At 43.9% G+C, this 27,217-nt stretch overlaps 1 pseudogene; it reads right to left on the bottom strand.

Moving 5' to 3' along the window:
- Positions 1-393: 393 nt before the first annotated feature.
- Positions 394-3,235, bottom strand: LOC102272483 (heterogeneous nuclear ribonucleoprotein H-like; annotated as a pseudogene).
- Positions 3,236-27,217: the final 23,982 nt, after the last annotated feature.

The following is a 27,217-nucleotide window of genomic DNA, read 5'->3' as shown; positions in this document are numbered from 1 at the left end:
TAACCACAAATTTAATTAGGTTTCTCTGGAGACCCAGCCATGCTCTAGTCTGGCTGGAGATGCAGCGTGCCACTCAGGAGACTCTAGGAAACCTGTCAAAGTTAGACATAAATATAAAAAAATGAGTGACCGTTTCTGTAGCTCATACTCCATCTATGTCAAGCCAAGGTAACAAACAACACAAAATCCTGTCAAGCATTTATTTCATGTCGGCGACACCCAGGCCACAGTTGACTAATTTTTTTCCCCTTTCAAAATTGGCCAAATCTTTATGTACCATGTAGAGAATATTTTTGTCTTCACTTGGAAACGCGCTCTAGTGGCTGGATTATGTATAAAAAAAAAAAGCCCACGAGAAAGCATGTTCCTTAATTAATAGAGTGAACGGTAACATCAATTAAGAACAGATAATGGGCTGCAGTTTGGACGGACTGTTGATGAGAAGAGGAAGCAGTTGGAAGCTGAACAGCACAGGACGCTGCCGTCTCCAGGACTGTGAGCCTCAGGCTGGGTGAGCACGAGGGGACCTCCGGGGAGCGCGGGGGCACCTGCTCCGGCGGGGCGGGCAGGCTGGTGCGCCCGCCGGCTGTCGCCTGGGAACCAGCGCTTCTCCCCAAGCCCCCGAGCTCGGCTCACCAGGATGCGCACCGAAAGACGCGGCCTGCGGCGGTTGTTCCTGCGCCCGTTGCTCTGGTCCCAGGCCTGGTCAGGAAGGGAGGCCTCTCTTAACGCACCAGCTGGTGGCTGCCGGTCGGGCTCCCGCGGGAAATGTGCCCAGTGTGCCGGTGCTGTGTGTGCGCATCGCGCACGGTAGGAAGTCCAGCAGCAGCGCCGGGGTGAACGGCTGTGAACCACGGGGGCCGGGCGCAGGGCGGGCCGGAACCGGGCGGGAGCGTCTCCAGGCTCCTTCAGAGCTGGATCTGCCCGGCAGATTCTCCGGGCCGTCAGGTGCCTATTTCAATTGGACTTTGTCACTCACATGGTTCTTTCTGGAATTGTTCAAGCAAGTCCTGCTTATTTTGTTTCTGTTTTAAGAGAGAAATAGAAGGAAAGAAAAAAAGAGAAACTGGAAGAAACATAAGTCTTTTCAACAACCTGAAGTTTGATTTTGAAATGCAAGGACGGTAGCAATAGCGACAGAGCTCCGTGGAAATCAAAATTTTAATATAATTCCTCCAAAAGAGTTAGTCACTCAAAATCCTTTAGTGTGTCTTTTCAGAGTATGGGATTTGTGACATTCAGACAAAAGTCACTGATTTTTTTTTTTTTTTCTAAAAGAAGATTTATTTGACAAGTTTCACTTAGTGCAATACACCTAAAAGAAAAATCACAATACAGTGAAACATTTAAATCAAGGCCTCAGAATTCCATACAAACACCAAAACCAGAATGCTAAAGTATTGGTATTGCATGTCAAATTTCCCCCAATAACTTAAAAAAAAGCTTAAGCTTATGTGCCATAGAGGTTATTAAATGAAACTAGAATTAACAAACATGCCAAATGTTTCACTTTTAATAGACACAACTCCTATGTTGAGTTCTATGGAAAAGCATGTCTTTCAACATGCATCCAGACAGGCTTCGATGTAATATAAGGTAAGAGCAACATGTAACATAATTCAACAGCTTTAACCCAAATACACTTACTGCTCAAGTACATCCTACAACAGAACTAACTTGAGAAAAGCTGAAAATTGTTTCACAGTAATAGCTTATTCAACCTGGTTGTTACATCCTAGATGAATGTGTGTTTAAAAATACCGAACCTGAAGTCTTTAAAACAATCCTGATTTCCACTTAGAGTAAGCATAAATCACAAGCTTGATTACAAAACAGCTAAAACTTAAGTTTTTCTTTTAAAGATGTTGACCAAGGTCAGTGATCAGGATCAGTTACCGTCCCCATCCACCACTCACACTGGATGTGCTGGGCATCCCTCCCATCCGTTCACTCCCCCAGACACTCGGCTTCCACTACTGCAGTAGGCGCCTATCCAATGTTTGAAAATCACTGGATTTCCTGTAAAACTTGGTCATATCCACTCATGCTGCTCTGGCCACCACAGCCGCCTCCATAACCACCGCTCAGCTGCTGGCTGGCCGGGCCGCCATAACTAGACTGGTTTGCGCAAGCACCACCGCTTGCTCCTACTGCAGAATCAAGAGTTCTGTACATGTGGTTGCATATTTGCTTTGTCTTTTGACATAGCTGCCACAGCATCTTCATGGGTTGCAAACTCGACATCTGCTTCACCAGTTACTCTGCCATCAGGACCAGTTTCAGTATGTACTCTCACAGGGTTGAGTGGTGAAAAAGACTTCTAAGTGCCATTCTCGGGAGCTCTGTGAGGTGGTCCCCACATGTGTACCGTGTCCTGTCGTGTCCTGTTCCACAGTGCCCCATCCCCGTGTCTATGATCTGGCGTTCCTGAAAAACAGGAATTGAGGTCTCTTCCAAATCTACCTGACCCAAATCCGTAGCCATCATTATAGCCATTATAATGATCATAGCCTCCATAACCTCCACCGTAAGCACCAAGCCTCGTCCTTCCAAAGCCAGCTCCTCTTCCATGCTGTGATGCCCTCCGCCAGCCCCAGGTCTGTCACAGGGACCTGGCCGCACCACGGCCGTAGGTTTTCGTGGTGGGTCACGGTGACTTCTAACTTCAGCTCGACTGCTCTTAAAGATTCTCATGTACCTGCGCCCTATTCTTTCCTTGTGTTTCTTTAGAGCCATTTCGGCTATTTCCTGTGAAGCAAACCACACGAAGGCCTCCCCGGTACTCCTCCGCCGCATGTCCACCTGCAATGTTTTCCCATTTGGCACGATTTCCAACCCTGCGAAGAACTGAACCATTTCTTCCTTGCTGCATCCAAAGGGGAGCCCGCTAAGCCGTACAAAGCCATCACTGGCCGTGTCAGGACTATGTGGACCAGTATGCTCTAGCACCCAATCCATGTCAGCATTGTTTGACTTGAATACTTCAATATATCTGGGTCCCATAGTTTCTCTGTCTTTTTTCAGGGCCACTTTGACTTCATCCTCTGATTCGAGTTCAACAAAAGCCTTGCCACTCGGTCTGCCTTCTCTGGTGTAGATAAAACGAATACCTTGAGCCCCATTTTGAATTTTGCAGTCTGAAGAAAAACTGCTGCACTTCGTCTGCTGAGCAAGACCAAGGCAAGCTCCGGACTTTCGCCACGAACCCCTCCCCGCCTTCCGTGCCCAGCATCATCGTCTCTTAGCAGGTGCTGGCGTCGAATCAGACTGCCCACACAACTTCGGTGCAGCTAAGATGGAAATAAAAGTCCCCGATCTTTAAAGAATCAAAGATTACCATGATAGGGAGAGGAGAAACAGCAAATAATGAATACGATTAAAATATCAGTTGATGTTTTCTTACTACATATCCTTGAAATATTGCCAATCAGCGTGTCTCTCTTGCCGGTGAAACAGATGAATGTGATATTACAACACCCATCACTGCCCAGCAATGATCGCCCGACATTGTTGTGTTCTCTTTCAAAGTGCTGGGCAAGGATTTTTCATTAAATGCATCATTTACAGCTCACTGCAGTGTTCTGCAAAGTCAATACATATCCTTAACAGAAAGCAAAGAATGAAGCATGTGAAAGAGAGAGACAGAGCGTGGATCCAGCAATTGTCAGGAGCCCAGGGCATGCATTCCATCCTGATGCCAGGCTCCCTGTCAGTGCCTTGGACTGCAAGCAAAGAGGAAAGGCCTGTATCTGCATATTTATCCACCATTCTGGGTTCCCTTGATGGCAGGGTTCTGGGAGTAAAATGGATCTGGGAGTAAAACGGAAATAGTGGGCAATTGAAGGGATGGTAGTCAACCAGCTAGATATTCTCATCACATTACAGTCCCCAAAGTAACAGGAAATGTTTTGCCAAAATGGAATAAAATGACCATGAATGACTTTCCCTCTTCCTGTTGTTATTATTCAGCCTCTAAGTCATGTCCGACTCTTTGCGACCCCGTGGACTGCAGCACGCCAGGCCTGCCCGTCCCTCACTATCTCCTGGAGTTTGCCCAAGTTCATGTCCATTGAATTGGTGATGCCATCCAACCATTTTATCCTTTGCTGCCCTCTTCTCCTTTTGCCTTCAATCTTTCCCAGCATCAAGGTCTTTCCCAACAGCTTTCAAAACCTCCTGAGAGGGGGAAGCACAGTGAAGAGCCTTTATCGATTATAATTTGGGCATCAATCAATGGAAATTTTTAATGGTTTTAAGCTAACATTTTTTTTTGAAAGAAGTTGCCTTAAAATTATACCAGCTATACATCAGTAACTCAGATATTTCAGAAGCAATTTCTGAAGCCACACTATGTGCCCAGCACTGTGTGAGGGAAGCGGGAATGAAAACACATAAGTAACAAAAAGCAGTCACTTTCTCAAGAAACTTAAGGTTGAGTTGAGCTAGCAAGCTATCATAAAGTTAAAACCGTAGGAAGAAGGCACTTGTCAAGAATCTTGTACAACACAGGGGATATAGCAAATATTTATTAGTAACTGTAAATGGAATATAATCTAAAAAAATTGTAAATCATTATAATGTACAGCTGTATATTATGCATCAACTATACTTCAATAAGTGGAGAAGGAAATGGCAACCCACTTCAGTATTCTTACTGGGAGAACCCCATGAACAGAGGAGCCTGGCAGGCTACAGTCCTTGGAGTTGCAAAGAGTCAGACACGACTTAGCGACACAATAGCAACACTTCAATAAGGGGCCTCCATGGTGGCTTAGTGGTAAAAAACAAAACAAAACAAAAAAAACCCCTCATGGCAATTCAGGAAACACAGGTTTGATCCCTGGGTGGGGAAGAGCCGCTGGAGAAGGAAATGGTAACCAACTCCAGAATTCTTGCCTGGGAAATCTCATGGACAATGTGATTGTTGGACTGAACAACAACAACATACTTCAAAAAAGACTTCCTGACAAGCGTATTAGGATAAATGTAGTACTGTTTACAGGGACATGGTTGTATCAGTAACACGGGAAATTAATCAAAAATATTTGTCTTCCTAGAAGCCAAAGCTCACTTGTGATTCCTATTATTATTGTTATCATTATTAAAGAATTTAAGTGATTTAAGTTTACTCTGTTGTTAGTATAGCAGGCTAAGTAAGTTGGCCATGTGTTCAAGGAGAAAAGAAATGAGTGTGATCCTCATGAGCAGTTTGTCCCTTGACCTTGAGTTGATTCTCACTTTCTGTCTGCTTGGTTTCTTTGTTTTGCTTCAGAATCTGCCTGGGAAGGAATTCTGAACATGTCTATAAGGAAGAAATTATTTCCTGGGACACCATATTTTTAGGGGGATTTTCCTCCTTTTTCTCAGTGGTTGTTGGTGGTTTAGAAAACAGTGTGAAGGGACCCACGGAGTTAAAGAGAGGACACTTGGAGAGCATTATTTTAGAATGAACATCTTTTATCAGCACAGATGTACTTTTTCATCTGGGTTCTGGCCCCAGCAACCAAGGTGTCAGTGAATTCCTAGGAGAAACTGGATTTTACAGGTGCCTTCAAATGCTTTGCATTTGGCCCTGGTTTCCGAGAATTTACTGGAAAGTCGAGGGAGCTCTCTAGTGAGCCGCCTATCTGATCTGAAATAAAAAATAGAGTTAGGATTCACTGGGGGCAAGCTGGCGGCTGGCTGCTTTGTCTTTTTAGTTTGCTTCTTTGTTCTCTTTTGTGCTCAGGGTCCCAATTATGGTTAAAACAACCAGCTTTGAGCGGGCATGCATGCCAGCTTGGCATAGCCCAACACCATTTAAATCTCTGCACTTGCCGAAGTACATGCAAATGTTTTTTTGTGAAAGAATTTCCCATTTGGAGATAGATTTTTACAGCCCTTTTCCCCTTCTCTTTTCTTTCATTTTTTGGTTGAAAATCTATTGTTTTGTCCACTACCTGCAGTCTTTGGTGGAAGACATGAGAGTGATTGAAGGTGGAGAGAAAGGCCAAAGAAGTAGAATTTGATTATTTTATGCAAGTCATGGAAAATATAGTAGGGGTGATGGCATTTGCAGAGCTACTTAGAATAATTGTCCTATGTCTTCTGAGATTCAGAAATGGCTTTTAGATTTTGTTTGTTTGTTGTTGGGCTTAAACCAGTCAATGCAGCATTTCATTTCTGTGTTTCTTAAATCTGAAATGCTCGAATCTGCAGAAACAGAATTGCTCTGCTGTCACTAAATTATGTATTTCTCATTTAGAAAACTTTCCAAGTTGACTATAAATAAATTAACTCTAGTTCTGAATAAATTAAGACTTTATTTTGTTGGTATTCTTAAGATGCCTATAAGGTTCCAAGGTTTTAGTGACTACTTCTCAGGTAAAAACTTTACATCTAAAACAACTTATTCACCTAAATTAATTTTATCTTTTTAATGAGGCAATTTAGTCAAACTTTACTTTTCCTGCATTATTAACATCTTTGCATATTTCACAGACATGCAAAATTTCAAATGTAAAAATGATACACAAATGATAAGAAGAACAAGAAGAACTGAGTTATATTATAAGTGCCAGAATTATATTAGAATCTAAATAAATACCTTTTGAATGAATTAATAAATGATAATGGCTGACATTCTTCAAATATTAAATATATGACTGGCATTGTGCTAAGGACTCTTTTAAGGACAGCTTTGTTGAAGTATAATTCATATATTTAAAACTCACCCATTTAACCTGTACAATTCGCAGTTTTTAGTTTCTTAACTCTGTGTAGCCATCGCCACAGTCAATCTCAGAACATTTTTATCACTGCAGAAGAAACGCTGGGCCCCTCCTCTCCCTCCAGCCCCGAGCAGCCACTAGCCTACTTGCTGTCGGCACAGATTTCTCTACTCTGCACGTTCATCTGAATGGCATCAGAGTGTGTGGTCTCGGTACCTGGTGTCTGTCACTCAGCACGATGTTTTGAAGGCTGGCCCAAGTTGTAGCATGTGCCAGGACTTTACTTGTGCCGTGTATCTCACAGCTAATCACTGCGGAAAACTCCACAGGGGTTTCTGTTGTATTTCCACTGATCACATGAACAGAATGAGCCTCACGATAATCAGGTGACTAGCCCAAGGTCACACAGCACAGGAACGGGAACCAGCACTCTCCAGCCATTCTTCTGTTGTCGAGAAGCTTCTTTAGTCTTGGGCGGTTTGGGACTTTGAGGTCCTTCTAGACACCTACGCAGAGAAGGATCTCAGGTATCCCCTGTTGTCATCTGGGGCTGTCCTAGGAGAACGCGGGGCCATAACGCCGCCCGGCTGAGCCTTCGTTCAGGAAACGGGTGGTATGTTTTGTTTGGGGCATGCTTTGAAGCACAGACTGTTGTGAGGAGAACTGGAATAGAGAACTAAAACTGTGGTAGATTCTTCTCAGGATTAAGGTTTTCCCTGGGGCATTGAAAGTGAACACACTTTGGGGACAGAGGCGACTGGTTTGCTGTCAAGGTTCTGAGGAGGGCAGGCTGAAGCGAAGGAAATGATTCCCGCTGGGACAGGAAAGACCTCCCCGCACCTCTTCCAGAAGCCGGAGCGCCTACGTGCACTCAGCTCCCACAGCCTTCACTCACCACAGTGAAACGTGTCAGCTTGTACAAATCTCCCTCAATTTGTGCGTATGTGAGTGTGCTTCCCCCCCTTTTATGGCATCTGGATGATTTACACCTTGGTTCTCATGCGTGAGAATACTAGGTTAAAGAAGGCTGAGAAAACAGTGACGTCTGGACTCTGCTGTGCTCAGTTCTGTGAGGGCCTGGGCTTCCCCGGTGGCGCTCGTGGTCAAGAACCCGCCTGCCAGTGCAGGAGGCGTAACAGACGTTGGTTCCATCCCTGGGTGGGGAAGACCCCTGGAGGAGGGCACGGCAACCCACGCCAGTATTCTTGCCTGGAGAATCCCACGGACAGAGGAGCCTGGCGGGCTACAGTCCATGGGGTTGCAAAGAGTCAGACACGACTGAGCGACTGAGCACGCACGTGAAGGGCCTGTAATACCTGTCCATGTTACATCTTTGAGTAACTAAAGAACTAAAGGATCGAGGTGGTGGAGTGGTCCTAGAAGATCATCATGGGCCTCAGAGGCAGAGGGTCTCCCAGCTCGGAAGTCTCTGGCCCTCTGGAGGTGTGGGTGTGGGGGACTGCTTCTTCCCCGGTCATACTGCCTTCACGGAACAGCCGCACCCACTAGACTTGCGCTGTGGTCCACCATCCAGGCTCCTGTTCCCATGGACACCCTCTAACGCCCCAGATTGCCATGGGGCACATTTAATGGCCAAATGATTTGCAACAGCGGGGAAGTACTTGTGTTCTTATCCGAACTGACTGCTCACTGCTCCACAGCAGAAGGTTGTGCACTTTGTTAATTCAGCAAAGGCCCACTGGGTACCCTTCAGGGGCCAGCACACCCCAGGCGTGCTGGGCAGGTCCAGGAGCTGAAGGTCCCCGCACTTGTGGAGCTGAATCCTTGTGCTTCATGGCCCTTGCTTCTTTATTCCTTTTTAAAAATATTCTGCTCTGTATGTATTTTTTAAGGCATTTCACTGATAATTAGAATCTCCATCAGACGACAAGTTGGGTAGGTTAAAAAAAATTGAATTCATTTTGCTATTTCAGTTCTATTAAAAAGAAATTATATGGAGTTGTGGTTTCACCTAATAGACAAAAGGCTGTTTTTACATTATGCTCATATTTCAATTATCTATGCTAACCCTTATGCCTATTTCCATGGATAATAGCTGGCTTCACTTCTGGAGCTTATGCTGAGTGGGTTTCATTTTCGTTTTGCTTCAATATCACTGTCAAAAAAAGAATTGGGAGATTTCCTCAACACATAAATAGAGAGGGAAAATATTTTGTAGTTCCTTTCTTCAGAAGGATGATCTAGATAAATTTGTACATATTTTATTTCTAGCCATCAACAGCACAGCACAACGCAAGCCACTTCAATTACTTCAGCAACAAGCCAGCAATGCAACTTTATCATTTCAATCTTTCATCTTTTCTCTTTGACTTGATGTGCGTGCTATGCAGTATATCAGCAAAATCTCATCAACCCCAGCCTCCTTTAGGCTAATAAATCTCAGTCACAAATTAATCTCACACAGAATGAAAAAAGGAAGATTGCAACAGGAAAAAGCTAATGGCCACAGTCAGTCACCACCGTACTTCCCAAGATAAATACTCTCGAGCCACGCCACGAGAGCCTCAGATTCTGTGTGTGCACGCTCAGTCAGTAAGTTGTGTCCGATTCTTTGAGACCTGATGGACAGTAGCCCACCAGGCTCCTCTGTCCATGAGATTTCCCAGGCAAGAAGACTGGAGTGAATTGCCATTTCCTTCTCTAGGGGATCTTCCCAACCCAGGGATCGACCCCGCATCTCTTGTGTCTCTTTCGTTGGCAGGTGGATGATTTACCCTGAGTGCCACCTGGGAAACCCTATATTCTTTAACCAGGGTCACTGCTATCACACTGGCTGTTGCTTTCATTGCTTTGACTGCATGTTTCTGTGGGGGCAACGTGACCTTTGGGTGATTGTTTATTCAACCAGTGAAGTCATTGGTGTCCCAATCACATAGTGAGAATTGCCCACACAGCTTAAATGCTGGTTTTGTTCCCACTGACCTGGGATCTTTCACATCAGTCTTCCCTTCAAATATAAGAGCTGGAGACATTTCTATCATCAGGATGGAAGTTTCCCTTCAGACACCTAGCTGGACCCAGAGCCTACATCCACAGCAGTGTGGCTTTCTTCTTACTCTTTCTTGAGTGGGAAGCTTGCTGATGTAAAATGTCTCCAGCCGGGACCTACTACATCATGTATAAAGAAATGAAAAGTCATATTTTGCAGTCATGGCAAACTACTAAATGTCAGAGGAAACAGAAAAAAAAAAAAAAAGAATGTGGACTGTTTCTTTTTTCTCAGTGTCCAAAGTCAATGTTATGAGACAATACTGCAAACGAAGACATTAAAATACAGCTTTGATTATACCAGATGTGTTTTGTTGAACACAAATGATCTCTGTGGAGAATTTTGCCAAATGAGTGTGGCACAAATGTCACCATCACCGAGGGAGCATGGTTACCTTTTAAATAAATCTTAAACCAGAGTCACCAAAATGTAAGTCTTATTTATGACACCTCTGCATTTCCGCAAATTTTCAAATGGAGTTAGTCACCATATACTAAGATGTTTGCCACTCCATGGGGAACAAGCCCTGAATAAACTTTAAAACATTGAAGAAATTTGGACAGTAATTAAAGTTATATGATATTTGAGAGGCCAGACAGGTTTGCTAAAAATCTTTGAAGCCACTAATTAAAAATGAAAATCATTAAAATATAAACACATGGTGTTTTCTTTGTTTTTTGGTTCAGTGCACGAAGCCATCAGATTAAATTCTTTGCCTTAAGTACTGTATTCAGGGTTAGCACCTGCAATTAAATTTTCTGCCATTTATTTCTTCAGTTCTCCCATTAACTGTGAAAACCATTCAGAGGTGGCCCAAAGGAGATAGGGGGCTGGTGTTGCAGCCAGCCGTCGACGTGACGCAGAATGCTCTTGTTCACTTTTGCATGGCTTTGTTCTCTGTCTCTGCCTCTCTCTCTTTCAATATCAATCCAAGGTAGACGGTGACAGCTGGTTCTTTGTGCTCTCTTTGTTGTGGCCTCTTGGGTCCCTTCTTTAAACTTAATAAAGACTGAGACTAGAGATTTTTTAGTCACGTCAAGGAACAAGATAGCAACAGATATCCGGTAGGGCTGAAGAATGCCTGAGGAAAGCAACATTGCAAGATGCAGAGGATTCCAAAATCAACGTGGAAACAGGCGTGGCGACCGAGCCGCTGCTTCTCCAGTCTCAAGACGCCAATCCACTGGCTTCCATCCACAGTGACGAGCCTCTAGTTCCACGGGATTTTTGAATTTATTTTTGGTTCTTTCCTTTTTTTTTTTTTTGATTGGCTGTTTTCCTTTCAGTACTTTCAGAATTTGAGGTCTGAAATAATGAACGATCCAGGGATTTCTGTTGACAAAGCTAGAATTTCACATTTTTTAGTGATCCCACCCTTGATCATAAACTAGGTACCTACCGGATGAAAGGTTGGCCTAACCTAGTGAAACACCTGCAGGGCCTTTCTCTTGTGTTTCTCCAGATGCCGATCCTGCCCATATGTGTTTATAGTTCAGCACAACAAGGCTGCAGAAAACTTACCTACAGTGTTGGTGCCAGTCCCCTACCATTATTCATTTAGGTTATTTCAGATGCTTAACCAAGTATATGGGAGCAGGCGATGGCACCCCACTCCAGCACTCTTGCCTGGAAAATCCCATGGACAGAGGAGCCTGGTGGGCTACAGTCCATGGGGTCGCTAAGAGTTGGACACGACTGAGCGACTTCACTTTCACTTTTCACTTCCATGCGTTGCAGAAGGAAATGGCAACCCACTCCAGTGTTCTTGCCTGGAGAATCCCAGGGACGGGGGAGCCCGGTGGGCTGCCGTCTATGGGGTCCCACAGAGTCGGACACGACTGAAGCGACTTAGCAGCAGCAGCAGCAGCAACCAAATATATATAATATCTCATTATAAATCTCCCAGGTGGTGCTAGTGGTAAAGACCCCAGCTGCCAATACAGGAAACATAAGAGACACAGAATCCATCCCTGGGTCAGGAAGATCCCCTGGAGGAGGAAACAGCAACCCAGTCCAGTATTCTTGCCTGGAGAATCCCATGGACAGAGGAGCCTGGCAGGCTACAGTCCATGGGGTTGCAAAGAGTCAGACATGACTGAAGTGACTTAGGATGCACACATATGTAACTCACCCCTGCTTACATAAATATAGGACAAATTTCTATAATTAACTAGGAGAATGAATAAAGGACATAAGTATGCTTTATTTTATCACTTCAGTTCAGTCACTCAGTCGTGTCTGACTCTTTGTGACCCCATGGACTGCAGCACGCCAGGCTTCCCTGTCCTTCACTATCTCCCAGAGTTTGCCCAGACTCATGTCCATTCATTCCATGATTCTATCCAACCATCTCATCCTCTGCTTTATTTTAAACATACTGCCAAAAATCCCCTCCAGAAAATCTGTAGACATTCATTTACTCTTTAAACAGCAATATACAGAAACATCTCTGTAATATTTTTTGTTCTGAAAAACCACCAAGAATTTAATAGAAAGAAGAGGAAGGGGATTGTGCCAAAGGAGCTCATTTTTCTCTGTGAAGTTTTCAAGAATTCCTCAGTGAAATAATTTTTCTTTTAAAAGTTTCATTTTGATTTATTTTTTATATTCCTTTCTCATCCTTTCTTTTTCTTTGGGACAACCTTAAGGGTTTTTCCCACATCAGAAAGAGCTGTTGTCAATAGTCTTCCAGGGTCGGTTAAAACTTGTAGTAAAAAGTAATTCTTCGGCACAAGTTCACATGCGCAGCTGGTGCCCCCCACCCCCCACCACCAGGCTAGTTGGAAGGAAGCGCCTGCGGGCACTTGCTGTTGAACAGGGAATATCACACAATGGTTTAGACATCGCTCGAGTAGTAGTTGGGCTTCCCTGGTGGCTCAGATGGTAAAGAATCTGCCTGCAAGGTAGGAGACCTGAGTTTGATCCCTGGGTCGAGAAGATCCCCTGGAGGAGGAAATGGCAACCCACCCAGTATTCTTGCCTGGGAAATCCCATGGACAGAGGAGTCTGGCTGCAGTCCATGGGGTCACAAAAACTTGGACATGACTGAGTGACATTTTTTTTTTTTTTGAGTATTAGTTGTATTCAGATTTAAGTGTAAAAAATATCTTCAACCATTTCTAGTTTTCCTTTCACAGTAGTGCTATATCCCACTCAGGCACAGCGTTTTGAATCACCTGACCATCCAGCACCCCAGCCTGAGCTCCTGGGTCCTTCTGTCTGGGCCGTCCTTGATGATGGTTTCTTCCTGCTTCTTGGTTGCCTATGGCCTCGTCTGGTGGTCCGGCTGGTAAAGCCAAATGAAATCATGTCTCTTGCCCTAAATTCTCTGCCGAGTTTCCATGGCAATAGGATGAAATAGCTCAGGAGGCCCTGCCAAGTCTGGCCCTGTCTGATGCTGATCTCTGCCCCTTCCGCTCTCCCCGTTCAGTCTTCTTTCTGGCTCTCTCCCGTGTCAAGCTTATTCCTGTCTTGGGGTCTCCCCACTTACTCCCATCTTGGCATCTTCTCTCTGGACGCTTCTCTCCCAGCTCCTTATGTGGCTGCTACCTTCTCACCACTCTGTTCTCAGCTCAAGTGTTGCTTCCTTGAAAGACCTGCTCAGACTACCTTGTCTAAAGTAGCGCCTTGCGCTCACCACGCTCTGTGTCACCTTCACACTTCTGTCCTTCCTCGGAGCATTTATTAGGAACTGAACTTGTGTGGCTGCTCAGTTTCCATGTCCTGCCTCCATGCTCCTCAGAGGAGTGTACACACTGTGGTGCGGTGCCTGAAACAACTGACGCTCCTAACTGTTTGTTGAATTATTTGTTTGTCTTTGAAACCTCTCTCTCCCTTATCCAATCAGTCTCCTATCTGACTGATTTTCATTCCTAAATTGTTCTCACCTCTGTCTGTTTTTTATTGTCTGTCTCTTTCAGTTGAACTTCATGCCCTCTGTCCTAGGCTTCTGGATGAGCTTCCTAACTCACTATTCCTTTTTCTCTCCCTCCAATACATCATGTAAACTTCTTAAAAGAATATTTTGGTCAGGGGCTTCCCTGGTGGCTCAGACAGTAAAGAATCTACCTGCAATGCGGGAGACTGGGGTTCGATACTGGGGTTGGGAAGATCCCCTGGAGAAGGGAGTGGTAAACCACTCCAGTACTCTTGCCTGGATAATTCCATGGACAGAGGAGCCTGGTGGGCTACAGTCCATTGAGTCACAAAGAGTTGGACAACACTGGGTGGCTAATGGTTTACTTTCACTCTGGTCATGTGGTTTTCAGGTTTAAAACCTCCAGTAGGGTTTTCTAGCCTGAAAGCACCTTGGCGACCCATTTCAGTACCTCCCTTCATTGTGACTGTCCGGCTCATACTCTGGGAGTTGGTGATGGACGGGAAGGCCTAGCGCACTGCAGTCCATGTGGTTGCAAAGAGCTGGACATGACTGAGCGACTGAACTGAACTGAACTGAACTGAGTGCACATACATCATTAATGCAATTAAACTTGCTTTCCTCTGACTGCAATAGTCAGTATATGACCCATGAACCCATTTCCCTGGAGTCCTTACCTTGAACGTATAAGTGAATTTTTAGAGATCAAATTTCTTCCTTTTTGTTGGGTTGTGAAACTGGAGAAGGTGAGCTTCCTGAAAGACCAGGTTCCCTGTCCTCCTGGTCATAGCCCATCGACAGCAAGACAGGAAAAAAAAAAAAATCCAATACATAAAAGACATGAGAAGTGATTGCAAAAGTGAGAAGGGAGGAGAGGAAAAGGGCTGATCTCATTTGAGTGCTTGGATCCAGCCGTATCTGAATTTACCTCTGCCCTTTACTTAAGCAATTGGGGAAGTCAATGAATGTCTAGCTTTTTAAAAATAGATTTCTCTCTTTGAGAAAACTACTTTGGTTCAGGTTTCCATCACTTTCAGTCAAGATTTCTGATTAATGTGACCTGTCTTTCAAACCCTTCTACAGTTTGATCAACTCTCACTTGACTCCTCACCTCTTCCTTCTACTCTCCACGCTCTCAACGCCCTTCTGCACTTTGAACTTCTGCTCCTGTCATTGAGGGCTTCTTCCTGCTTTCCTCTTCTAAACGCCCTCTAGTATTTCATACTTTTGTCATTTATTTAAAAGTGACCATACAAATACCATCTTATGCTATTTCTGCTGTTAATCGTCTATGTTGTAGATTAGGAGGTCAAAATGCAGCTGCCTGTGGGGTTCAGGAATTTTAGGTGAATGTGTGAACTGGGCCTGTGTAATATGATGAAGAGTGGTGACGAGGGGACTGTTAGGTGTATGTCCTGCCTAATCGCATTCTGATTTAAAAATTTTAAAACCAGCATGTTGCCCAAATGAGGCAGGCCGGTTGGATCCAGTTGGGCAGTTAGTTTGCAACCTCTTTATTTATTTATAACCACTGACTTTTTGCTGTCTGATTTATCCACACATTTTTAGAACATTGAAACCAGGGACCTTGTATTGATACATCTTTTATTTCCTGCAGTGCCTGCAAAATAATAGCTGCTCAGTGTATGGGTCTCAGTGGACTGATGGTGCTGGCCGTGTGGTCAGGTTTATTGACTGTGTTGTTTTCCCCACAATCCTTCCATGCCCGCTCCCCATACTCTCCCCTCCGCAGCCCCCCCCACCCCCACCGCCGCCGACACCACCCCCAGCTCTTAATCGGAAATGAAGCTTTAGAGAGGAGAGTTCAAGGTTGGGTACTTGTCTTTCCTTTCCTCTAGGGGACCATCAGCGTCACATTCCTTAGAAATAACATTTTAAATAGAGATTCAAACTTTTTTTTTTTTTAAGAGAGCAAAAGAGTTTTCAAGTTCACAACATGTGTTTTTCTCTTCACGTGATCGATCAGTCATCACATTATGGCAGCGGAAGGGGACCTCACAAAGTCACGTATTCTAACCCTTCTCCCAAGGCGGAGATGCTTTTCATAACGCCATGGCAGATGCCTCTACTTGAGCGTTTCCAGGGATTGAAAGGTCAGCCCCTTGTCGAGTAAGCCCGTTTCCTTGTAGAGCATCACTAACTAGAAAGTCCTTTCTGATGGCTAGCCAAAATCAACACCCTTCAACTTTGGACTTACTGTTTTTAGTTCTGTTTAACAAATATACAACATCTCCCTGTTGCAAACATGCATAGGTTTTCAAAATATTCAAGAAAACAAATGAAAAGGTAGTAAAAGGAAGTTGTGCCATGTCAAACTTCCTTTATATTATCATGATTTCTTAAGAGAAATGGAACATGGACACAGTCACGATGAACTTCTAATTATGCGGTGTTCAGGTTTAGGAAGCACTTCAGTACACAGAGTTGTATGATGCTTGTAACTCTGCGAGCTGTGTGTTACTATCCTGATTTATGTACTCGATGCCACCATCGCCTCAGGTTTCTGAAAAAGGCAGTAACTTCTGCACGTCTGCCCTCCACAAGGAGGGAGCAGCACTGGGGTCGGCCCTTCTGAATCTCTCTGCCTTTTTCTTCTCCTCTGTAAACCCTCTTAGCTGGATGTCCAGGAGGCACTACGCTGTGTCTTGCAAGTATTTCCTGCTGGGTCTTTTTCAGTTTGTTTTGCTTTTATTAGATTTTATACTGACTGACATTTTCATAAAAGCTCATTTTCCTTAATTTTCAATAGCTCTAAATAATCTCTGTATTTACCCAAGGTCTTTCAGTTCTTTGGAAATAATTTAATAATTGGTACAGAAAATATTATAAGATAGATTATGATGTGGGATGATACGATAAAACGCTTTTAGTTTTAACTTTTGTTTAACCCAATCTTTTATTGATTGGATTATCCACTGTATCTACAGCGTGGGGAGTTGGTACCAAAATTCTGGACTGCCCAGTAAGCTGTAGATATCTGAGGGGAGGCTTGACCTGGAGGACTTGTTCTATCCCCGTAGACAAATTAGGGCCCTTATTGCCATAGTCACTTTTGATAAAAAGGGTTGCAACCACTTTCACACAGGCAATCCTAGGGAACGCTCGTCATGAGTTTTTCCCTGATACATAACATGTTGGGCTGAACTGTGGAAGTAGAAATGACTTGAATCTCAGTTCACCCCACAGACAGTTCACCTAACTAATCACTGCTGTTCTTAGCATAGATGGTGCTTGTTGTGGCCCCACAGAGCAGGCTGTACCTTCCCTTCATCCCAAATTTGGTTTTGGGTGTTGAAACTGACAATGCCACACCTACACCCAGAGGGCATGGAGAGGTTTGTGACTCACACACGGGGCCTTCTGGGGAGATTAGGTCCGAAAATGGGGTGAGAGAACAGGGGAAGGAGGTTGGCTTGGAACTGTGTGCGGGGGCTGGGGTTGGGAAGAAGGTTACCTCCGTGGGCTGGGGCTTGCTTGTTTGAACGTTTGGTTGGCACCTAAGAGGGAGCCCCCAGCCTTTCCTGCCAGCTTACCTGACTGTGTGTAGAGCAGAAGCAGAAGAAGGACTAGGGGAGTTTAAAGCTCTGCAGCCAAATATCACAAATAGGTTGCACTCTGTATTAGAGCTGACTCATGCTTTTAGGTGGAATCGGGCTTTTCTGGGCAGATGCGCTGTACCCAGGGTGAGGCGCTCACAGACCTCCCATTAATTGCCTCCTTTTTACCATCCTTCTCCTCTGCCCTATGGGATCCTCCCTGTAGTCCGACCTCAACAGCAAATGTAATAGTTAAACTCTCGACTGAAACTCTTGTTTCTCTTTTGTTTATTTATGTGTGTGCGCTAAGTTGCTTCAGTCGTGTCCAATTCTTTGTGACCCCATGGACTGTAGCCAGCCAGGCTCCTCTGTCCATGGGATTCTCCAGGCAAGAAGACTGGAGTGGGTTGCCGTTTCCTACTCCAGAGGATCTTCCTGACTCAGGGATCAAACCTGTGTTTCCTGCAGCCCCTGCATTGGCAGGCAGGTTCCTTACCATTAGCACCACCTGGGAAGTCTTTTATTTATATTCATGTTTAAACAGATATGTTTGTACTGTGTGTGTGTGTGTGTGTGTGTGTGTGTGTGTGTGTGTGTGTGTGTGCGTATGCAGATTGGAGGGAATTGTTTCCCTTTGGGGTTGGGAGTGTGTGTTGACCTTGTGGCATCTTGGCGGTGAGTTGTAAATGATGAATGAACAGAACAGGTCCCCTGCTGGAGGAAAGAGAGCTGCAGAGGAGCAGGAAGAATGAAGACGCACTTAGCTCCTTTTTGATTTTACATTCACAGCGTTAACATGATCATCGACCATGGCTGAGCTCCTCAGGGATGCAGTGTGTAGCCTGAGTGTTGAATGGAATGGAGTCAGTTTGGGGACTCTCATGCAATTGAAAAGAGCATCATTCCCAATAAGTATGTTCTGTACAGATACAACTCGGGATCAAACGCCTTCTAAACTTATAAATTTCAGAAACTGTGAAGGAGATATTAAAGGAGAATTTGATTTGTACAGGGGCTTCCCCAGGTGGCTCAGTGGTAAAGAATCTGCCTGCCAATACAGGAGACTCAGGAAATGAGGGCTCGATCCCTGGGTTGGGAAGATTCCCTGGAGGAGGAAATGGCAACCTGCTCCTGTACTCTTGCCTGGAAAATCCCACGGGCAGAGGAGCCTGGCGGGCTACAGTCCATGAGGTCACAGAGAGTCAGACACGACTTAGCAACTGAGCACAGAGGCATGACTTGTACAGAAATTATCTGATCTAGATTTTCAATAGTTTTTTTTTTTTTTTTTGGAGACAGATTGCTGTTTTCTGTTGTTGCTTTTTGCTTGCTTAATTTCAAGTTCATGTGTATCTCATGCAAAAAACCCTGGATAAATGTTGGGCAAAGAAGCTACTTCTCACTCATTCCTTAGAGTCAAAAATTATTAAAAATAGAAAAAAAAATTGTTGAGACAGATTATCCATGTGATTGAAGGCATTTAAAACGAAAGCTTAGCACAATCTTACTAATGATTTTGGAATATTAAAATTAGAGTCTGTCAGGCGCCAGGTGTGTGAACAGAGCAGATCACACAATTAGGCAAAATCTCAGGTAAAATTAACTCCATTTCAACTAATTCATACATAAATTTAATGTATCTATCTGCTGGGCTTAGAGATGGATTGCAGTTGGGAGCGACAGCTTCAGAAGAACCCAAGACATCCTGCTTTGCTTGAAGATTCAAGACAAGCCCTCGGCTGACTGTTGTTCCTTTCACAAAGACTATGTGCCAACATTATCATTCGTGCTGGAGTAAACACAAAATGTGAGAGTCTCTGTTACAGCGCATTTTCACCATGATATTTTAAAACCACTCCTGTGTTTTTACTTAGCATTCATATAATGCTTTCCGCTGGGAGAACACTTTGAAATATCCCTTGTCAATAATCTCTCAAGCCACTCAATGAGATAGGTTGGTATTCCTGGCGCCATCTCACACCTGGGGAAACAAAAGCAGAAGGAGGTTGTTGGACCTGAACCAGATCATAATGTTTGAATACGAGAATGAGAACTAATAGCCCTGGAGTTTCCAGTCTGTTGTTCAGCCAGCTGGCTTATGTTCCTCCAAGTCTTGTTACTTGTGTAAACTCGAAAGAACTGTTAGGTCCTTGAAAGGTACATTTTCAATAGAAAGCAAAGCAGAATCAGCACTCTCTCAAGAGAAGTACTCTTCTATTGATTACCTACCATAGAGTCACTTCCCCCCTTCACTCCTTGTTTATACTTTCCCATATATAATACAGAAGAAAAACAACTATGGGAAATGAGCCAGATGTTTCAGCTAAAAAAAAAAAAAAACAAACAAACTTCTGAAATATCTCTGGAAGGTCTTCATTCTGACAGCTCAAAGTATTAGATTTGGGAGGAAGAGAGCCAAGAAAGAATTTCTTCAAACTTGGAGGCATGCAGAGAAAAGACTAATAGCAGAGGTGATGAGAAATACTCAAGGGAGAATGTTCTTGTGGTGCAGAAGTTGGTATGGTTAGAGCATCAGGAAAATTTGGATCAGATAATGCAAATAATATACACAACTTTTTCACAGATACAAATTAGAATTTTTATTAGGAAATCAAATGTCCATAATAGAGCATTTTTAGCTGCTTGGCAAAAAGCCTTGGCTGAACAAAAGGAATTCAAATGCATTTGGTGACAGCTGATGTGGAATAACTTTTTATAGTACATGCTCTATCGTGTGATGCAGTTTGTGAATTTTCTCAAAAAAAAGTGACAGTCAACAGAGGCCTGTGTTTGTGGGCTTAATCTGTAAAAATAAAAGAATAAGATTCCATGAAAGATGAAATTGACAACTTATCAACATTCAAAATAGAAACAAGTTTCAGTGCTGTTTTAAGGAGGATGAGTGAACTGGAGAATTGTTCACCATAAATTTCCAAACTTATGGTACAGAATTTAGAAAATTAAAAATGTAGTTTTGTATTATTTGCTGCCAGGGTTAGAAAGAGATCCCCAGGAAGCTATAAGGCAGTCTAAAGACTTCTAGATAAAATTAAAGTCTTTCTTCATTTTCTTTCAAGATTCTTAATTGCAGTAGAAGACATTCTACATGTTCAACTTCCTCTTGTCTTGAATTATCTATTATTCTTTAGGATGTGTGCGTGCTAAGTCACTTCAGTGGTGTCTGACTCTTTGTGACCCCGTGGACTGTAGTCCACCAGGCTCATCTGTCCATGGGATTCTCCAGGCAAGAATACTAGAGTGGGTTGCCATGACTTCCTGCAGGGGATCTTCCCGACCCAAGGCTCAAACCCCCATCTCTTCTATCTCCTTGCTGGCAGACGAGCTCTTTACCACTAGCGCCACCTGGGAAGCCCAAGGGTGGGCTCATATTCTGTCTCCTCCTTGTAGCCTTTATCCCCTACTTACTCCACACTCAAGAGACCCCAAGACCACTCTCGAGGTTCATGCTTCACTAGAAGGACTTACAGAGATGGGAATAAGTGATTATACTCACAGTTGTAGCTTACTACAGTGAAAGGAGGCAGATTAAAATAAACCAAGGAAAAAGCACATATGACAGAAACCCAGAAGAAACCAGGGCATGCTTCCAGGAGCCTGTCCCAGGGACCGTGGATGTGTGACCACACAGGAAAGGTGTGCCCACGAGAGACGTGCCCCTGAGCCTTGGTGTCCAGAGTTTAGGTTGAAGTTCAGTACACAGGCACGACTGACCTTACCTACCTGGACTCCAGCCTCCCAGAGCAGAAACAGGCACTCACTGAGAAGCACACTGTGACTACAGCCATCTGATCAAACCGCACTGAGCTGCTCAAGCTTTCAGGCATCCATGAGCACTCTGCTAAGGCAGAATACTGCAAGATCTCAGAACTCAGCTCCTAGGAGCTGGCCAAGGGCCAATCCTGAAGCAGGCATTTCTTAGGAATGTGCAGGGTTTGAGCAACCCAGGTCTGCTGAGTTACCTCTTTCCCACAAATTTCAGACCCATAGCCTTGACCTAGGATCTGTTCATAAGCTACTCATATTTCTCTGAGCATCTATATTTAGATAGCATTTATGTAACAGATACAGCAATCGTTGTTAGCATAAATATACCTAACATTTGGAGGATCCAGTGTGGGTTGGGATACACTTAAAGAAACAACCAATTCATCCTGTGTAGGCATGACATACATTTTCATATATTTGTACTAATTTGGTTACTTGAATCTCGTAATAAACTTGTGTAAAACTAGTCAGCAAAGAAATCAGCTGAGGCTTAGCTAAATCCAGTTCTTCCTCAGACTAGTCATTTTCAATCAGTATTACATTCTGAAGAGGATTTAACTCCATCTTCCAAAATATTTGGTCATCAATATGATAATTATATAGTATTCTTGCCTGGGAAATCCCACGGACAGTGGAGCCTGTGGGCTACAGTCCATGGGGTTGCAAAGAGTCAGACATGACTTAGCGACTAAACAATTAAAATACTTTATTTACATAAGACAGTTGAATCTTCCTGATAATGCCAGTGTTATACCATATTGCAATATAGTCATGGTACAATTTAGGTTTATTACAGAAGAAGTCGGTAAGAACTACCGAGTTATTTTCTATTTCTTTCCAACAGACTGACCTTTGCCCATTTATCAGATATTATCATAAATAGGAATCATTAGAACTGGCCATGATTTGGGTCCTTCTGTTTTCCAAGTCAGCTGGGGACAAAGCCAGTTACCTCACCTTTGTTCAAAATCATGAGTTGAGACAGGTTTCCACCATCTGTTCTTGTGTCGCTGAACTCACCCCTGCTCCTGTGGAGAGAACATGAGTGTTACTCAGAACAGTTCCCGTCCCTGCTGACCTGACCCTGGGATAGGTCTTATCCTGATCTCCTCTTGGGGTGAGAGCACTGAGCATGCGTCCGTGTCAACTACAGCTGCCCCAGAGAATGTCCATAGGTCTGAAGATACACAATATCCCATAAGAGCACCCTTAAAATCTCAGCAGCTGGATGGAGCCCACCATCTCAAGATTATCTCAAGGCTACTCCAGCCCCAATCTATATTGAAATAAAGTCCAGAGGGACTGGTGGGTCAAGACACCAGCTGTGTCTCAGTGCTGTGTCCTAGCATCGTCCAGCATTATTGGTGAGTCAGCCAGACCCTTTTCACTAAAGTCTTGTCATCTTCAGGCTGATTCCCATCCCTTGCGCTCCTCATGGGAGAGAATGCGTCCGTATTTCTCCTCTGAATAGTGGTCCCCTCGGCTTGTCCTGGGATGTCTAGACTGTCACCTATCTCCCTCCTGTCTCGTGAGCTAGTTTTGTTTAACTTAAAATGTACACTGCTGCCATTATTACTAATGACCTGAGTGCTGCAGTTTAGGTACTAAATCATGGCCAGCTCTTTTGCAGCTCCATGGACTGTAGCCCACCAGGCTCCTCTGTCCATGAGATTTCCCAGGCAAGAAGAGTGGAGTGGGTTGCCATTTCCCTCTTCAGGGGATCTTCCCGACCCAGGGATCAACCCTGAGTCTTCTGCTTGGCAGGTGGATGCTTTACTGCTGAGTCACCAGGGAAGCAATGACCTGAGTGCGGTTTCTGTTGTTAGGTTTCTCCCGCTAGGGCTAGATGAGTGGTAAGGCTGGAGGAGGCCACGAAGCCCCCTAGCCCTGCTCCTTCCACGGTTGTGCTGCTCCCCAGGGGAGCCTGGCCTCGCTGTGGAGCCTGCTGCTCTATTCTTATCAGAAATCCTTTTTTTTTTTTTTCTATTCTGTTGAATAGCGTTCTACCTACAAAATGAGAGTAACGTGTGCTTGTACACGGCTCACTGCGGCATGTCAGGCAGGCAGCTTCTGTTTTGTTGTTACGGGTTGTTGCCACCCTTCAGAATTTCCCAGAGGAGGGGATCCGCGTGTCTCTATGTTCAAATATGCCCAAGCTCCAGAGAGTCCGTGCAGGTGTGCTCAAGAACCCAGATGCTGCGTTCCGCTTCGATGGGAGAGCCGGGAGGGCTGGCTGGCGTCAGTAACGCTGCAAGTGTCCCGCTTGGCAGTGAGGGGCTGGCTTCCCTCCTTCACCCCACCCCACTGAGTGTCTCCCTTGATCCCAACTCCTTTATTTTGGAGACATAGGTGCACTTCAATCTCTACTCCCGAGGCCACCGCCCTCTTCCTTTAGGCTATTTCTACTGCTGACTGAACTCTCATAGGAAATGCTCCCACTGCTTGGAACTAGGGTCAGTATCACAGTTACAACATCCCACTGACTTGGTCCTGCAGAAGGACGTGCTTTTTACAGGACAGTTTCCATGAAAGAGATTTTTTTACATCTCATATCAAATTTGTTTATTCCGCAGATAGGGAGGGAGAGCTGAGAAACAAAATTTTGTGTTCTCTTTAACCTGGTTCTCAGATACTAACATTTAGCAAATTTGGACACTATTACATTTGAAAAAAATGGAAAAGGGTCAAGATTTCTTATAGCTTCTTTGGAGATTTCAGGTGGCAGGACTATTTCATATTACCTCTCCTTGACTTCAGTGGCTGTAATCATTTGGTATGCCTATTATGAAGTAATGTGTAAACCAATCCCTGAAGATAAACGGATTTGAGTCATTTTCATTTTTATAATTACAATTTTATAATTTCAAGGAAGGAAGTTCTGGATTCAGACGTTTCAATCATGTCATCTTTTCTAATTTTACTTAGCAGCTTTATTTCTATAACTATATTAGTCAGATCTGTGTCTGAATCTAGGGATTTTTCCCATTGAAGCTAGATTATATGAAATTTTATCCCTTTTTTTTTTAATACCAGCACATATTTTGGGTTGACATATCAATCACATTCTGTTTTTATACAAGTTTAGTTATAATGAGAGTTGGCAGCAGTGTGAAGAAGCGACATTTAAATCCCTGAGCTTGGTTCATACATGGCTCCGGAAGTAGGGACTTAGAAAAATTCTCCGATCGATTCAGGTGAAAACCATTTTTGTCTAAATGAAATATTATATAGTTCATTGATGGCCCCAAATAATAACTGCAATTTTCCCATTTGCTTTCAAGATGTTCTGTGAACAGTATCTCAGCTCATCTTTTTCGTGGTTGAAGTGTCCTAGAGAATAGTCATAGCATTTGTGACACGTTGCCAGGTGCTTAGATATTTTAATACATGAGAATGGACTCCTATGGTGCCATTAGACTCTGTACAAGCTTTTGGAGAATAGACATTGTGCCTTTTGTATTATTATCTTTCTATTTCCGTACACAGAGAGCCTTCTGTGTAGTACATACACATTTAAGAAAAGTTTGCTGAATGGCATCGGATTCCTATCCTTGTTAGTTCCACACTCCGTTCTGAGTGCTGTAGGCACATTAGGTCACTTACATAGCACAAGGCTCTTTAAGTAGGTGCTATTATTATCTCCACTTTTTGGCTGGAGAAACCGAGGCATAGAGACTTAAGTAACTTCACCACGTAAGTGGTAGAACTGAGATTCAAACCCAGGTTCTGGGTCTAGACTCGCACGCTTACCCGCTGCACACCTATTACTAGGTCGCACGTCAGGTGCTCTGTTAACAGTGGAGAGCTACGTACTGTGTCCCCCTGTGTGCATTGGTGAGGGGACCCAAACGGACAAAGTTCTCGTAAAATAAACACTGGGGATGTAATGTACCACACGATGACTCTAGGTAGAAATACTGAATTGCATATTTGGAAGTCGCTAAGAGAGTAGGTCTTGGGCTTCCTTGGTGGCACCAGCAGTAAAGAACCCACCTGCTATGCAGGAGACCTTGTGAGATGTGGGCTTGATTCCTCGGTCAAGAAGGTCCCCAGCAGGAGGGCCTGGCAGCCCACTCCAGTATACTTGCCTGGAGAATCCCATGGACAGAAGAGCCTGGCGGGCTACGGACCATGGGGTCTCAAAGAGTCAGACACGACCGAAATGAGCACGCACATGCAAGATCTTAAAAGTCCTTATTACAAGAAAAGTTATTTTTGTAACTCTGTGTGGTGATGGATGTTAACTTGAAAAAAGAAAAAAAAGAGAGATCTTTGGTAGATCTTTGGCAGACTAAGATTTTCTAAGGCAGGGTCTATTGTAAACAAACTTTTTATCTACAGATATTTCACCCCAAAGTAAAGCTTTATACTGTTAGTATGAGGCTTTAGAACCCATTCTTAATTTTTTGCTAAAATGTGTTTTCCTCACAGTTTCCACATTTAGAATGATGCGACCTTTGGACCCATGTGCTGTGGAGTTGTTGCTCTCTTACTATATTATAAGGATATCTTTTTGACCATGGAATCACACCAGGGCTGGCTGACTTGGAGAAGACCACTGCCAGAGGCCTAAGCAAAACCCCATGGCTTTGGACCATAAATGCAATTAATACATAATAAAAAGGAAACTCCATAGGATGGAATAACTGTCTACCCCTTAACTTTTCTGATGTTTAAGCATCAGCCACACCCAGAGGTAATGCAGAATTCTCACTGAAGTAGTTAACCCCGGTGGGCCCAATTCATCCTTAAAATCTTTTGACATATCAGGTTTCAAGACTCCTCCATTCATAATTTCAGTGATGTAGTCTTAAATAATTCAGAATGGCATTGTTATCTCTTTCAACTGCCATGAAAAAACCAACTACCATAATCTGTCTCATCAATATAGTAAGCATTCACCCATTCATTTACCATTCAGCAAATATATATCGAGAGCCCAGTCTCAATGCATAAATAGCTGAAGCCAGAGCCATATTGAGAAGTTATGGCTCTGCTATGAAAAAACAGCTACTTCATTTTTAAGGAGTGCTTGTTATGATCTGTAGAACTATTTAGGAAATAACTTCGAGGTTCATATAAATATAGCTCTGAAATCTGTACAAAGACCATCCTTGCAAAATTCCTGGATCTGTGTCTGCTCCTCTAGGCCAAAGCCATTTTCTCTTTTACTTCTCTGCTCATAATTGAATTGGCATATTTATACATGGGTTCCATCATTAAGCCTAGGACAGTCTGGGTGGGGAACCAATCATGTTTAGTCAAGATTGAGAGTGCTTTAAAATGAAGAAGAACTAGGGAAGCAAAACAGCGAGAACGGAAAGCATCACTTGGGGAAATGGACGATGGGTGAGCTGAAGGAAAGGGGAGGACGGTGATTCCTGCCGAGGCTGTGCTCAAGGAGGAATGTGCAGCGGGGGATGACAGCTCAGTCCCTTTCTCCCCGATGCCATCCCGACCTGGGCCCTCGGCCCACTGCTTCAGATTGGGCAAGCTTTCTCTAACTTTGATGACTGGAAATCTAAGAGATTTTTAGAAGCAGGAAAAGTACATTAACTGTGAGGTTAATTTTCATCTGAGAAGCACTAACCTGTGCTTGTATTTTATTATTTATTTTCATGAGTTATTGAATGAAATCCTTTGACTCGTAACGGTACAGGTGAAATAATGCACTTCCTGCACATCCTTCCTTTTAACCTCTATCTTCTCTAAATATGATGGTGTATGGTGTCCATGCCTACGTGTGTATTCCTACATGCCTACATGTGTATTCCTACATGCCTACATGCGTATTCCTACATGCCTACATGTAGCTGCATGATGCCTGCTCTGTGGGGAGATGTAATATTTGTGGTTTCCCTTGTTACCTTAATCTTCACGTTTGTTCTATTCTTAGTTTTACAATTAGTTGTGTTGAAAGCTTACGGCCAGCCTGTCACCTTTGTCTTTCTTGGTGTTTGTCGGTTGGCTAAAGTTGCTTTTCCAGCAGCTTGCTTGAGAAGAACCTGTGAGTATCACACTCTTCTGTTGCTGTTCAGTTGCTCAGTCGTGTCCGACTCTTCACAACCCCGTGGGCTGCAGCACGCCGGGCTCTTCTGTCTGGTGACGGACAGAGTTCTTGCATACCTGCATGTTCAAAGTTTGTCCAAAGCTATCACGAGAGTGGTTGAATACTTAATCCTTGATTTGCACCTGCTTTTCTTGACGGTGTTTTCATGTTCCCCCTTCCTGGTCAAGACATGTGAGATCACTTTGTCTTTTCCCTTTGTAAATTGCC

This window comes from Bos mutus, chromosome 24 (assembly GCF_027580195.1).
Source record: "Bos mutus isolate GX-2022 chromosome 24, NWIPB_WYAK_1.1, whole genome shotgun sequence".
Classification (NCBI taxonomy): domain Eukaryota; kingdom Metazoa; phylum Chordata; class Mammalia; order Artiodactyla; family Bovidae; genus Bos; species Bos mutus.
Note: the sequence above shows the minus strand (reverse complement) of the source record. Positions and strands in the feature narration are given on the sequence as shown.